Here is a 14,283-nt window from a genome sequence, read left to right as displayed (position 1 = left end):
ATAATCAATGCCATATGTTTGTGCATACCCCTTGACTACTAATCTTGCCTTGTATCTGTTCATAGAACCATCTGCATTATGCTTCACCTTATAAACCCACTTACAACCAATTGCATTCTTATCTTTAGGTAAATGTACCAATTCCCATGTAGCATTTGCTTCCAAAGCATCCATTTCTTCATCCATGGCTTTCTCCCATTTTTTGTTTCCCATGGCTTGCTCAAAAGAAGTGGGTTCTGGTTCCTGTATCACTTTGACTATATAGACATAGTGAATGGTTGTAAATCCATCATATTTCAACCTATCCACAGGATACCTAGCTCTGGTAGACCTACGCAAAGTAGGTTCACTTCCAGATGCTCTCAAAACATCCCTGGTCTTCCTTACTCCAGGTGTAACAATAGAAGGAATACCCAACTCATCATCAATGCTCTGTTCTGAGCCACTAGATTCACCATCCACATAAGAGTGACCTGCATTCACATCAGACATGGGCTGATCTACCTTCTTTTTTCCTTTTCGTGAAACCTGCATACCACTATCTGCATTGCTTTGAAGAGATTCTCCTGATCTCAATCTGCCTGTCCATGGCGAAGAATGTGAACCACTGCTAGAGGACACTCCAGGTCCACTAATATTTTGTGACTACTACTGTGAATTTTGTGCAGCATTACCATTTTGTGCATCTAAATCATCAATCACATTTACTGGTTTATACCAGCTACTCATCTCATAAAAAACAACATCTCTGCTCACTGTAAACTTACAAGTAGAAGGGTTATAGCATCTATACCCTTTCTGCTGTAGAGAGTAACCAATAAAGATGCACTTCTCAGCTTTTGGATCCAACTTGGATCTCAACTCATCTGGCACATGAACATAGACAATGTAACCAAAAATTTTCAAATGAGAAATATCTGGTTTCCTACCAGTATACCTCTCCTCTGGAGTCATGCCATGTATTGTTGCAGTGGGAGTCCTGTTCATTATGTAGACTGTTGTAGCAACTGCTTCAGCCAGTAAAAATCTGGCAGGTCTTTTTCGTTGAGCATAGCACGAGATACCTCTCCAATATGCTTGTTTTTTCTTTTTGCAATTCCATTTTGCTGTGGGGTATGACTACATGAATATTGGTGCTTTATGCCATGCTCCTGCAAGAACCTTGCAAACTCATTTGAGAGGTACTCTTCCCCTCCATCTGACCTTAGGCATTTTATTTGCAGGCCTGTTTCTTTTTCAACCATAGCTTTAAGAGTTTTGAAATGCCCAAAAACTTCACTTTTCTTTTTCATAAAATACACCCAAACTTTTTTGCTATAGTCATCAATAAAAGTGACAAAATAATGACAGGCTCCAATAGATGCAGCTTTAGTAGTCCACACATTAGAGTGGATTAATTCCAATGGCTTCTTACTCTCTTGAACATATCTAGGAAATGGTTTCCTTGCCTGTTTTCCAAATTGACAGGCTTCACATACCTTATGCATTTCTGCAACCTTGAATTTAGGCAATCCTGCAACAATATTTTGGGCCTGTATTGATTTAAGTCCCATGTGCAAACATTGCTGCACTCAATTCAGGCACGTCTGCATCCAATGTAAACATTCTGCCCTTCTTCTTTCCTTTTGCTATCAAGCGACCTTTATTTTTCATATCCTCAACAAAGCATCCATGAGGATTAAATCTGACTTGCAAGCCCTGCTCAACCATTTGACCAACAGAAACCAAATTCTTGGTGATATTCGAGACATGAAATACATCTGACAGGTATTTCTTTTTCCCATCCTGCATAAACAAAGGAATTTTTCCAATCTGCACAATAGGATGTGCAGTATCATCACCAGTCTCCACAAATCCTAGTTTTTCCATTTTCCTTGAATCTTGCATCCATTCTGCATGACCTGTCATGTGGTTTGACGCACCCGATTCAACATACCACACTTCGTTGCTTTCTTCTGCACTTGTCACAGAATTATTCATGTGCTGCACCATAAACAAATGCTCATTTCTGTCATCACCCTGTCTACTAGAAGATACATAATTCCCTTGTTGCAATTTTCCATTCATGATGTCATTCTGCTTTTTATAGCAGTCTTTAGCCATATGACCCATTTTGCCACAGTAGTAGCATTCAACATTGCTGTTTGCATTTTGGCCTCTTTGCCATCCACCACGACCTCTTTGGCTCCCCCTGCCTCTAGAGTTACCACGTCCTCCTCCATAGGACTGGTTTTCTTGAGTTTGCTGCATATTCTGAATTCTACCACAGCCTCTAGATCGGCCTCCTCTACCTCTGCCTCTACCGCTTCAAGCATTTGAGTAGAAGACAGTTTCTTTTGAAGTTCCTCCTGAAGAAGATGCACCACCATTTCTCTGCTCCTCAAAAATTAGAAGAGCAATCAACTCCTCAAAATCAGGAAATCTTTCACGGACAGAAATGGATGTTCGGAATTGTACATAATCCTTTTCTAGACCATTCAAGGTAACGAAAACTAAATCATCATCTTTCACTGGCGACCCAATGGATGCAAGTGCATCTGCAATCTTCTTTACCTTCATGTGGTAGTCATTGATGCTCATACTTTCTCTTTGCACATTGTGCAACTCTTGCTTGAGCTGCATTTTCCTGGCTTGCGTATTTGTGCTATACATTTTTGACAAAGTATCCCATGCCTCCTTTGGCGTACTTGCATCCTGAATATGCACAATCATAGAGTCTGAAAATTGATAGACAGCCAGTACATAACTTTTCTGGCTCTCTCATGCCATCCTTTAAATGCCCGCATTTGCTGTTGATTGGGAACATCAGGAAGAACTGGTTCTTCTTCATTTCCTGCAACAAATTCCCAATATCCTTTTCCCATAAGGAAATTCGTCATTCTAAACTTCCATGCTTGGAAGTTGTTCTTATCAAGCTTTTTAGTGACAATTTGTGAAAGAGAATCAGACGCCATTACAGAACACTGCAAAAATTCTGTCACTACAAAAAACACAGCTTCAGCCTCACAAGGTCAAATATGCAAAACTGACGAAAGTGGTACTTGACCACACAGTCACTTCCTAGTGACGATTTTGCATCAACAGGCAACAAGGATGATTCTGTAACTCCCAATGTCTCTATGCACAGGCATACGATGCAATTTCTACGATAACTTTTCACCAACCTGTAGAATAGTGGTCACACAGCATAAAACAAGGCCTTTTCCTGAGTGCGTGTGCAGAAAACTTCCACCTCTAAAACAGGCCCCGAAATGGCCTCAAATAAAAAAAAACAGAGCAACCAAGGGCTAAAGCCTTTTCCCACAGCATATACTGCCCTCTTGCTACACCGCAAAGGGCGTCTCAATCTGAGACAATGCACTCTTGCACTTTCCGGCTGTGCTACCTGCAGAGACTTGCTCCCAAAACAAAAAAATGAAAGCAACACTGGTCCTCTTACCAGAACACCGCGAACTTGGTATGATTTCTTGAGCTCCTTACCACGAATAAGGCTCTGATAGCATGTCAAGATTGTGGGAGAGAAGGAAGGAGTCTCACTTGTAGCTTTCTCACTTACACAATGGGGGAATACACACAAAGGTGGAGGCTGAAAACAGTTTTGCTCTTCTTAGTTATGTAAGCCAAAAAGAACTCTCATACAAAGAAATAGAAGAACCCTATATGTGGGTCTCAAACCAAACTCAACTAACTAAGGTGGCATACTAACTGAACCACGAACTAGAGTAGATAAGGATAGCTGTCATCTAGCTATTATTCATGAGCGGTGTACCAACCGCATCTGCAACTAACAAGTCGGTGACATAAATGCACAACGGTCACCCTGGCATATCACGAGTGGAGCTCGATATCTCAACATTAAGTGGTAGATGGTAGGGCAATGGGAGTTGGTGGTAGGGCTGTTCTTTGGGAGGGTTGCACTGATGGAGTACAATGGCAGGCTTATAGGGTGATAAGGATAGGAATTCAGAGTTGAGTGTTGATGAAGAGCGAACGACACCCTCGTTGGAGTCTTCAATACCTGCAATTGAAAACCTCCCATAGGTGGTTTCTCCCTAGAGGTAGTGTGAGTCTTCTTTATTGTGCACACGACAGAGTTTAATTAGTTTGGGAGATAGGTCGAACTCTAAGCAAGCTGAGAGTATTGTCCTGCACTTGAGGACCCAAACTGTGTATATACTTCGGTGCAGATATTATGTGAGTGCTCGTGCATACTTAGATATTACGTAGGTAGAAGACCACGGGCTGGTTTCTCATAATGACGTGTGGATGAAGCAAAGTCATCCATGGTGGGAAGAAGTACACGTGAAGGTGTATGCGACATCCTGTGCATTGTGATTGCATGACGTAACAGAATAAAACACAGGGATACTGCACTATCGGTAGCTGGTAGACATTGGGCATGTGTGATGAGGACAGTGTACTGTTCATGGCCATTCGTGCAGTGCTTACCACAATTGATTGCAATGGTATTAAGGCAGAGTGCAAGAGGGAATTGTGTGAATGGGTCAGGGTGATAGGTCTAACCATAGGCGAGACAAGCTCTTAGGTCTGGCCTACCCTCGATGTGCCCTGAACTATTGTGGGTGATGCTAGGGGGCTAGGGGACTAGGGACGGAGCCAGTCGACCAAGGTCACTGGACGCACCTAATTTGAGGACCCCTAGGTGCGGTGTTGTGATCGTGGGTGTTTCTTATCTTTTCATTCATTTGTTTTCTTTTCTTTTTTTTTTGCTTGAGTACAACCATTGCAATATGTTGAGGTTATCAGTTTTTCAATGGGCTGGGAAATGTCAAGCTTCGAAGGCTCAGGAATTGGATATGACAGTGATGATTGTGCCCTAGCCTCACTGTTAGAGAAGCCGTTGTTGCGATGTTGGTACGATTGAGGTAACAACCATTGTGAGCTCATTGTAGAGCTTGACCCAAGAAGAGAGCCTAGCCCATGACTATGCTTTGGTTTGTGCAATGTGGACACTCGCAAGGGTGATTTTTCGCGTTTGATAGCGTGGCTTTGTTGCGGTTCTTTGTGTGGTTGGTGGTCTTGCGGTGACTTGGGCGTTGAACATGTTTGCACGAAGACCTGTGTCATCCTGCATCCACTTGTCACTTCATGAGAGTATATGCTTGCTTGCGTCAAGTACAATGAACAAATGCAATCATGTTAAGATATAACTTTTCAAAATGCTATGATGCTGATTGCAATGCCTATTCCATTGCTTGTTAAAGACGTGGCATACATTAACGATAGGTAAAGGAAGTGTGTACAAGTGGGGAGCTTGCCCCTTTAATCATCAAAAGACAAAAAGTTATGGCAGGAAGGCTTGTTAAGCTGCTTGTATATCATAGGGGCTACTCGATTTGCATAAGGCAGGGTGAGTCCAGTTGGTTAGGTGATTGAGACTCTGCTGGTGAGGGGCTCCCGTGAGGTTGGGCAGGGAAGATATCGGCCGGGACCTAAATGGTGTAGTCTCTAGCCACGACCGTTTCCAAGATGCTTTTGAACAATGCATCGAATTCTTCCTTGTCTCGAGCTGCCTTTTCAGCCTTTGAGCACCTATTGGGGGCTTGCACAACCGGTGTTGCCACACCTTGTGTGCTTCTTTGAACTTCTACTCCTCTGACCTGGGGATTCTTCGGCTTACATCCGGGGCGGTGTCACTTGGGACCTCGTTTCTTTGCATACCTTTTGAGGGTAGGCACGTAGCGCACCGGTGAAGGGGCGTGTGCTGCATGTTCCCATCGACAACGGAGAGCGTCTTTGCAAGCCAGCTGCCCTAGGTGCTCCATGTCTTCCTTGTAGGGCGACCTGCAAGATGCGAACCAAGGATTAGGCCTTGATATAGGATAAAACCATTCACATGTAAGGGATTATAGTGTGGGTTATCAAGCGCATATGACGAGAAGGGGAGGGGTGAGGCATGCAGTGCTTGTCGTAGAGGGATGGCCCCCATGATGATGTTCATTTAGCCTCTAGCCATTAGCAGATCTTGGCTCACGCTAAGTTACGCGGACTGGTGGTCATGGATTGGGGCAGGGCTCATCCTCAGAAGGATAGATTGGAAAGGGAAAAAGGTGTATAAAAAGGGACTGCACCCTGTCCACACTATCAGAGATATTGGTCAGGGTTTCCTATGGTGATCATGAGGGGTGCATGCCCTCTGCCCGAAGGTGGAAATGGTCACACAACTTCTAAATATGTGGTGAGAGGAGAACCTGACGAGCTTAGCCTGTTGACCCCAACTCTTCTTCCTATGCTTGACTATTATTGCTTGTGTGTGTTGATAGTGTCTATACAGGGTCACAAAAGTCATTGTTTATTTATATACATATCCATGAATCCATGTCACTTCATGAGGATAAAAGCCAATTGTAGAACTCTGGATTGTACTGGAGCGTGGCGCACGCATCCAATACTCGTGGCAACTTACTCAATACTGATAGATATTTTGCAACATCAAGTAGCATGGAACTTTGTCCAAGTCTACTGCAACTTGTAACTCCTCCTCAGTGAGAACCTTATCAAACAGAGAGTTCTTTTGGCTAGGTTCAGCTAAGTCCATACCCCGAATGGCAGTCAGCACTCGAAGGGAAGTTGGTGCCACATAGGTTGGGTCTCTTTGAGACCGCCATTTGGCCAATCGCTCCTTTGAGACTGTCATGATCTGGGCTCCTAGTTCAGCCAACCATTGCAACGCGGTTTTCACACCAACGCTGTTCAAATTGACTTCGGCCCTCTAATAGTCGCTTTAGTTGCTCTATCTCTAAGAGATTTGGTTGGCAGAGCACATCATTGAATGTAACAGTTAAGCGCAGTTCATCGGCATCCTCGCCAGAGATGAGTCGCATGCGTTCATACAGGAGCTTGTTATAGTGCTCGTCAAGATGTTCTTGCTCTTCCCAAGATAAGGGAAATGGCAAGTATTCTTTGAGCTGCTCTTTAGGGAATGCGCGCAAGTCTGCTAAGACATAGACACGTGCGAACACTTTAAGCTTAGCATCCAACTCAGTTAAGCACTCTATGACACTTCTATGTTCAACTAGGGCTTGCTCGGTTGCTATCTCATGCAAGGTTCTAGGAGTTTTCCCGGGCTTTAGCGTAGCTCGGGGCTTAGGCCTAGATGCACAAGTTTGGCCAATGCTAGAATTTCTTATGCTCTTGGGGTTTCCATGTTTCTCCTGAGGCTTCGTTATTGCGTCATGGTTCTCCTTGGATGTGACTAGTATAGGCTTGTCACCCTGTTGTGACAGCGTTATATCCACTCTTAATTGGTTAATGCAAGTTCTATTGTCGATGGATTGAGAGTTGCAAGCAGCCATTGATGGTAATGGCTGCTTTGATTTTTCAGAGCACACGGATGTGTATGAGGTTTCACCGCTATTAGGAGAGGCATCAATGGCTTCATTGGTGGATGGACTCGATGCTTTATTCATCAGCTCTCCAATGCTCTTCGTCTCAATGTTCTTGGGGTCCATAACCACCTGCAACTATTGTTGTTTTCGCTGTTTTCTCCTCTTTTTCTTGGTCAGTGAAGGTGCATCTCTCAATGATTCAGGACCCTAGACTAGGTCAACCGTTGATGTGCTTGGTTGGGCCTCAGCATTTCCTTTCTCTAGTGTGTTCTCATGGGACATAGCCGTGGCCTGCTGATTAGCCTCACCAGGTTGTGAGGGTACAATTGTCTCCCTTTTGGGAGAGTCTAGCTCTTCAGCCAATTCCCATGTGTTTAACTCCTCCATCCTAGGCTTTAGGCGCTTTGGAAGTGTTGGAGTTGTTAATGAAGTTGGTTGTGACACCTCCTCCACAGGTAAACTACTAAGGACACGTTCCGCAAGGGGCATTGTCACGGCCAAGGGCTGTGACTACTGTGATCCCTGATTTGAAGTACTAGTAGCTAGTTCAATGGACTTGCTACTATTGGTGGATTGCAGTGTCAAGTCCTTAAGGAAATTGGAAGTGGCCGTGTCTTTTTTTGCCCTTAGAGCATTCACTTGCATAGATCAAGTATCAGCTGAGCTAGCCACGGTGGATTGCACAGGCATATCCTTAGGTTGAGAGCTAAGGGTGGTGTCGTATCCTACCTCTTGGACATCTGTAAGCTTTGATGGAGATAGAGATTGGGAGTGAGCAGCCGCCATTGACGACCGCTGTTGTGCTTCAATGCTTCCTGTGTCCGTTTGGAAAAAGAGGATGTAGGAGATCTAGGACTCTTAGGTGGACTTGGCACTAGCTGAATGATTTGCTCAAGGCTATTAGACGATTGTGCCATTTGCTTTGTTGAATGATCAGCCTTGCCATGAGCAATGTTGTGCCTATGATGCCTATTATCCTCTTGGAAAATCAAAGGCTCTTTGGGCACTAATGGCTTTTGTGCACGTTCAATGGCTACCTATGACATCTGCTTAGTAAGCATGCTAGGTTGAGGCTCTTTCTTTTGAACACTCATGTCCGGTCTCTTGCCTCGAGACCTAGAGTTTCTCTTAGATTTCCTCCTGTGCTTCGTTACTTTTGATGCAATCTTACCTTCAGCTGATAGAGATGGTTTAGCAGGGGATTTTGGTACCCACATCCATCGCTTACCTGCGTAATACCCTTGAGCATATAGCAACGCTTTGGATATCCATCGTGGCGTTGTGTTAACCCTCCATCGATGCCTTCGTCTATAAGGCTTGGGCTTCTTTTGGGGTCTTCTACGATATTTGTAAGTCCAAAGCCCGTCCTTGGCATTGTCTCTTGACCTTCTTGTTTCAAGCGTGGCCTCACTCTCACTGGTTCTCGTTGTTCGACCTGTGCTTGTATCAGCTCTTTCAACAAGTCCTTGCTCTCGATAGTAGGCTTGACTGTTACGTCAGCACCTTCCTTGCCTTTCCCTTGAGGTTCGATGAGGTCACCCTTGCTACTAAAGGTTGTGACTATCCTCATACCCGGTAGTGTCAGGTGTATCCTCTGTGCTACATAGTCAGCCTCACATTTGGTCGCCCTTTTGAAGGGTCTTCCCAGGAGGGTTTCCTTACCATATTTAGCACTATTTGGAGGAATATGAAATAGGATAGGCAAGCTTTCAGTTTCAATTGTTGCAAGGATATTGCACTTCCCTATGAGTGCTTGTGGAGGTCCCCCATAAGGGCTAAGAGTTGCATTAGTCGGTGTCAGCTCTAGTTGGCCTAGTAGGGTCCATGCCTCATAGGTCAAGACATTAAAATCTACTCCTTCATCAACTAGAGCATCAATAGTATGCTCTCTTTTCGCGGTGAGTTTGACCCTAAGATAAGCAGGTGGTACTATGTCTTCATCTTCCGGGACTTGGCTTGTAAATTTAAGCCTTCTGACAAATGCCCTTGAGTCCCCAACTACACGACCAGATGTGGATTCCATTGATGTCTTGGCTTGTCAGTGCAGGGCTATTCAAGGAGCATCTATTGTCAAGACTGTCATATCTAGTCATTCTCGCTATTGTAGCCTGATGTTGTTGCCTTCCGCTTTGACTAGATGTAGTCCGAATGTAACACGTATGTGTTTTTGCGGTGTGGCCTCCTTGCCCTTGTTGGCTAGATTGGCCCATTGAGGTTCTAGGGTCTCCTTGCCCTTGTTGGCTAGATTGGCCCATTGAGGTTCTAGGGTCTCTGTTTCTCTCGGTTCGAGTATGGGCTTTTGGTTGCTCTTTTGTTAGTGAGGATCCACGTTCGTGTAGAGCCATTACTACACTAAGGTCTAATTTGGGGGACCTGTCACAGTGCGTGTTTTCTCTCCAACCTACTTGGGGGAGGCGTGGAGGGGGCAGAGCCCCCTCTGCGGGGGTCTAGGGGGGGCAGTCCTCCCCGGCCCGCAGGGCCATTATAGTAAACACCATGCGCAATTTGGAGGACCGTTTAGCCAAATTTTAAACTAATGTTATAAGTTTCAGCCCAGTGATGGGTCTGTGATGTGCCTTTAGCTCTACGTAGCCTTTGGGGTCAATTTCGGGGTTTAAGGTTTTTCTAATATGTTGCCTCGTTTGTTTTTGGTCAATTAGATTTTAACTGCTCAACGTTTTGCGTCTAGGTCTCTGGGTCTCGCTGCTGCCTACTTCAAGCTGCCAAGCGGCTGCTCCCTACGATTCCGTCTATTCCATGTGCCAAAATCAAGTTCTGAGTGTCAAAAGGACTTTCGACAATTTACGCTGCTGAGCTCCAGCCGGGTCAGGTCAAATTTTCGAGAATTTGATAAAAAATTTCACTCGGCCTAGTTGGTCCGAATTGCAGGGTCCGAGTGGGTCACTCGGACGGGCCGAGGCACTTGGGCTGAGGGCAAAATATGACACGTGGCCGAGGGCTGAATTGATCGATGGTCCGAATGGTCAACTCGGACGGGCCGAGTAGGTCTGGGCAAAGGGCCGATTCTGGGACTCCGCCTAGAAGCGGCCGCTCGGATGGGCCGAGCGCGGCGCGACGACAACAGCGAGATGTCGATCTTGCTCGATTCGTGCGATTTACCCAATCATAGCAAGCATAGACCTCCAGATCCTATTTAGGGGGATAGGGGAAGGGATTCATATACCTGAATAGAGCAATAGGCTCGTCAATGGCGAGATCGGAGCGAATCGTATGATGGCTCTCTCTCTCTCTCTCTCTCTCTCTCTCTCTCTCTCTCTCTCTCTCTCTCTCTCTCTCTCTCTCTCTTTGTGAAATGGTCACAAATGAGCTCTCCCTTGGCCTCTTGGCTCTTATGCCCCTTCCCGAGTATGGTGTTGATACCCCCAATCACTCACTTGCCGATCTTAGGCATCACAAGCGAGCTTTTTACCATTTTTTGCACGATTTTTGCCTTGTTTTACCCTGTTTTGCAACAGTAAACCCTAATGCTTATTTTCTTTGTTTTTCTTTGTTTTCTCCTACTCTAATGCATCCAATTCACAAAGTAAATACCTATACTACTCCATCTCACAACATAAATCTCAAAAAAGCAAAAAACCTACTTGCCAAGGAGATCGAATACCATCTTCAACCCCCTCACTTCCTACCTATCTCAAGCGGTTCGGGGAAAGCCCTTACTTCGATGCTCGATTCGAAGCGCGCAAGCGCTCAAGGCTTGAATCTGTTTATCCCGACAACGGAACCAAAATGTGGGAGCTTTCGCTCAACCGCCAAGACCCATGAACCGCTTATTGTTTCAAGCGTTCCAAGACGAGCACTAATGGCTACCTCTCACATAGCCGACGCGCCATCCATATCTATGGGTGTAGTGAGCTTACCTCCATGCCGTTCGAGTTACCTCCTCTCCCGTGCACTCCGGTAGCTCCACGATCCAAGTGCAAGCTTCAAGCAAGCTCCATCCTCAAGCTCCACGCTCCAAGCTCCATCACCGCGAGCAAGAGAAGAGAAGAGAAGAGAAGAGAAGAGAAGGAGAGAGGAGAAGATAGAGAGCTTCACCCTCTTGATCCCTCACCCTCACACACTCACTCCCTCACAATCTCATGCTCCCGCTCTCAAGCACAAGCTCAAGCAAGCAAGAACAAGAAGAAGAAGGAGAAGAAGAGAGCCACTTTTTGCCACACACAAGAATGAGCTTCTCATTCACTTTTCAACTTTATATACAAAACCCTAAATCCATTTTGGGCGCGGTCATTCCCTTATACCATTTTTTACATGGCCGGCCGTAGCCTAGGCCCTTTTTCCTATTGTCCTTCTATCTTCCTAGCTTCCTTTCCACCGCCCGTCTACATTTACAAATTGCACGGATGAGAGCCCAGCACTCCTTGAATTAAACCATGATGCGCTTAGGCTCTTTTACAAAAGTTTTGACTTGCGCTTTTCCTTGTGCGCCTTTGTCTTCCGTTTCTCTTTGCCTTGGCCTTTGTCTTTGTCTTCTGTTTTAGCTTTCCAGATTTTCCACCGTGTGGCACTCTTTTACAAGATTTCAGGGTGTGTCTTTGTATTTTAAAATGCACCTTTTCCCTTTTGCATTTGCCTTGGACTTTTTAAGGTTGCCCTTGCGCTTTTGGCCTTTTCTCCTCTTCTTTCTTCAGTCGGGCTACCTTTTTTCCGCCTTTGCCCTGCGTCTTTTTTATTTCATTTTGCTTTCTTCATGTTGGGGTTAACACTTGTCCACAAACAGTAGGTACTAGATTTCTTAAATAAGGCGCCTGCTCTTAAAGAAATTGCTCATAGGCAATGTTCAGCATTCCTATTCATAAAATTGTAGTAAATGACCATACATCTATATGCAAATGATCTAAAAGAATCAACTCCCATTGTTATGAATATCCAAGTAGCAACCATGACATGTAACACAACTAGCAATGTAAGACAAAATATAAACCCCCAAGTACCAAAAATTGTCATGACCTAAAAGAATCAGCACCCATTGCTAGGAATATCCATGTAGCAATCGGGATATGTAATGAGCTGAAAATTGTCAAGACATTCAAGATGTCAAATACATAGATGCGTACAACAATGCATATCAAGTATGTATCCACACTGACACTCCACTAACAATGATAAGTACATGGTATCTAAGCTCAAAAGCAAATGAACCCATAGTCATGAATCTCTACAAGGAATAGTGTATGCTTAAACCAAGAGAGCATAAAGAGTCTTCCATTAACTCAAATAGCCAAGCTTTGCAATATAAATACAAATGGCTCCCATTGCAAGTGAATCTAGAATCCCCAGGAGCATAACAAAGCTCAACATATCAAGCACATAACATGTGGGAAGCCCAAACGCATCAATGATAGATCTGGGAGCATATATATCCATATGTCTTCAACTTGCAAGTGAAGAATCACTGAAGCAAATGGCTAACACCCAAATACATCCAACAAAGCTCAAATCCAAGCTTCAAAGGTCACCATAAATATATCCAAGCATAAAGATCAATGTCGAGCATCAAACATAAGCATATGGAAGACCCAAACTAGCATGTAGGCATGTAATACATGAAACTTTGTAACCTATAAGCTTGTTGTCCAAACTCACACTATTTTGTTTTGTGTCAAACATAGAACTAAAATTTTCATAGAATCAACTCTATGAGTGCCCAAATATGTAGTTCTCATTGCACTCTTCATTTCTAGCTATAGAACACCTCAATCTGATACCATATACAAAAACTATGGCCAAAATATGAAAGTATTGTCAAGTTGCTATGGCTATCTATGACTTCTGTAGCATGTTCTATGTTCACTCAAAATGAATACAATGGCTTAGTAAGCACTCAACAAGACTCAACTAAGTCCTGGAGGAAAGCTCCTCAGCCATCATGGAGTAAGTATTCAAGGTAGGGAAGCCAATGCATACCTTCAAATGGATTGAAATGGGGCTACCATAAAAGCTATAAGTCAAGCTTTCTTCCTAGGTTGAAAACAATGTTGATGAAGCTCCTCAAATATCCGCTTTGATACTAGTTTAAAGGTGAAGCAAAAGTGAAAGCACAAGTGGAAGCAAGAGAGAAGTAAAAGCTATGGAGGTTCAAACAAGAAAGAGCAAGATGATATGTGGGAAGTCCAATAGTCACAATATGTAACTAGTCTCCCCGTATTCAATTGTCATGTAAAGAATAAAGAATCAAGTGACAGTAATAAGTGCCCGCTATCTACAATGTATAGGTGTGTGGGTATAATATACATGGTAAATATATGGTAGGCAAGGCGCAAGTGCCTTTATCCCCAGTAGTCTTTATACGAAGAAAGCATGTGATGGTAGTCTTATCACTTTGGTACTATATGTCGATGATACATTGATTGTTGTTGAGAGTGCTCATGCTAAGCTGGATGCTTTGAAGACTTAGCTCAAGAAGAGCTTTGAGATAAAGGACATGGGGCATACCACTCACATATTTTGTATGCCTATTATGTGCAATCGCTCCAAGGGACTTTTCTACTTGTTTCAAAAGGAGTACATCCATAGAGTACTTGAGAAATTCCACATATAGGGTGGTAAGCCTATTGGTTGCATGTTACCTTCTCATGTGAAGGTTAGTCCGGCAAATTGTTTTCCTAGGAAGATGCTGGGTCTAGGATGAGATGATGTCTATTCCTCATCTTGTTATACTTATATGTACACATTATACTTTGTCATTTTTTTCTCTTGTTCTCTCCTCACTCAAGGACATTCACCTTTAAGTGGGAGGGGAATGTTATGCCTTCCTTAGGAAGATGATGGGCATAGGATGAGATGATGTCTATTCGTCATCTAGCTATACTTATATGTATAGACTGTACTAGCTCCTTCTTTTGCTTATGCCCTCACTCTTGCTCCATCTTTCATGGATAGCTATTGTAGCAAGCTAGCTCCATGGTTTCCA

This window comes from Lygodium microphyllum, chromosome 19 (genome assembly GCF_053477565.2).
Source record: "Lygodium microphyllum isolate KBCC chromosome 19, Lygodium_microphyllum_v1.1.10, whole genome shotgun sequence".
NCBI classification, from domain to species: Eukaryota; Viridiplantae; Streptophyta; class Polypodiopsida; order Schizaeales; family Lygodiaceae; genus Lygodium; species Lygodium microphyllum.
This window is presented reverse-complemented; position numbering follows the sequence as displayed.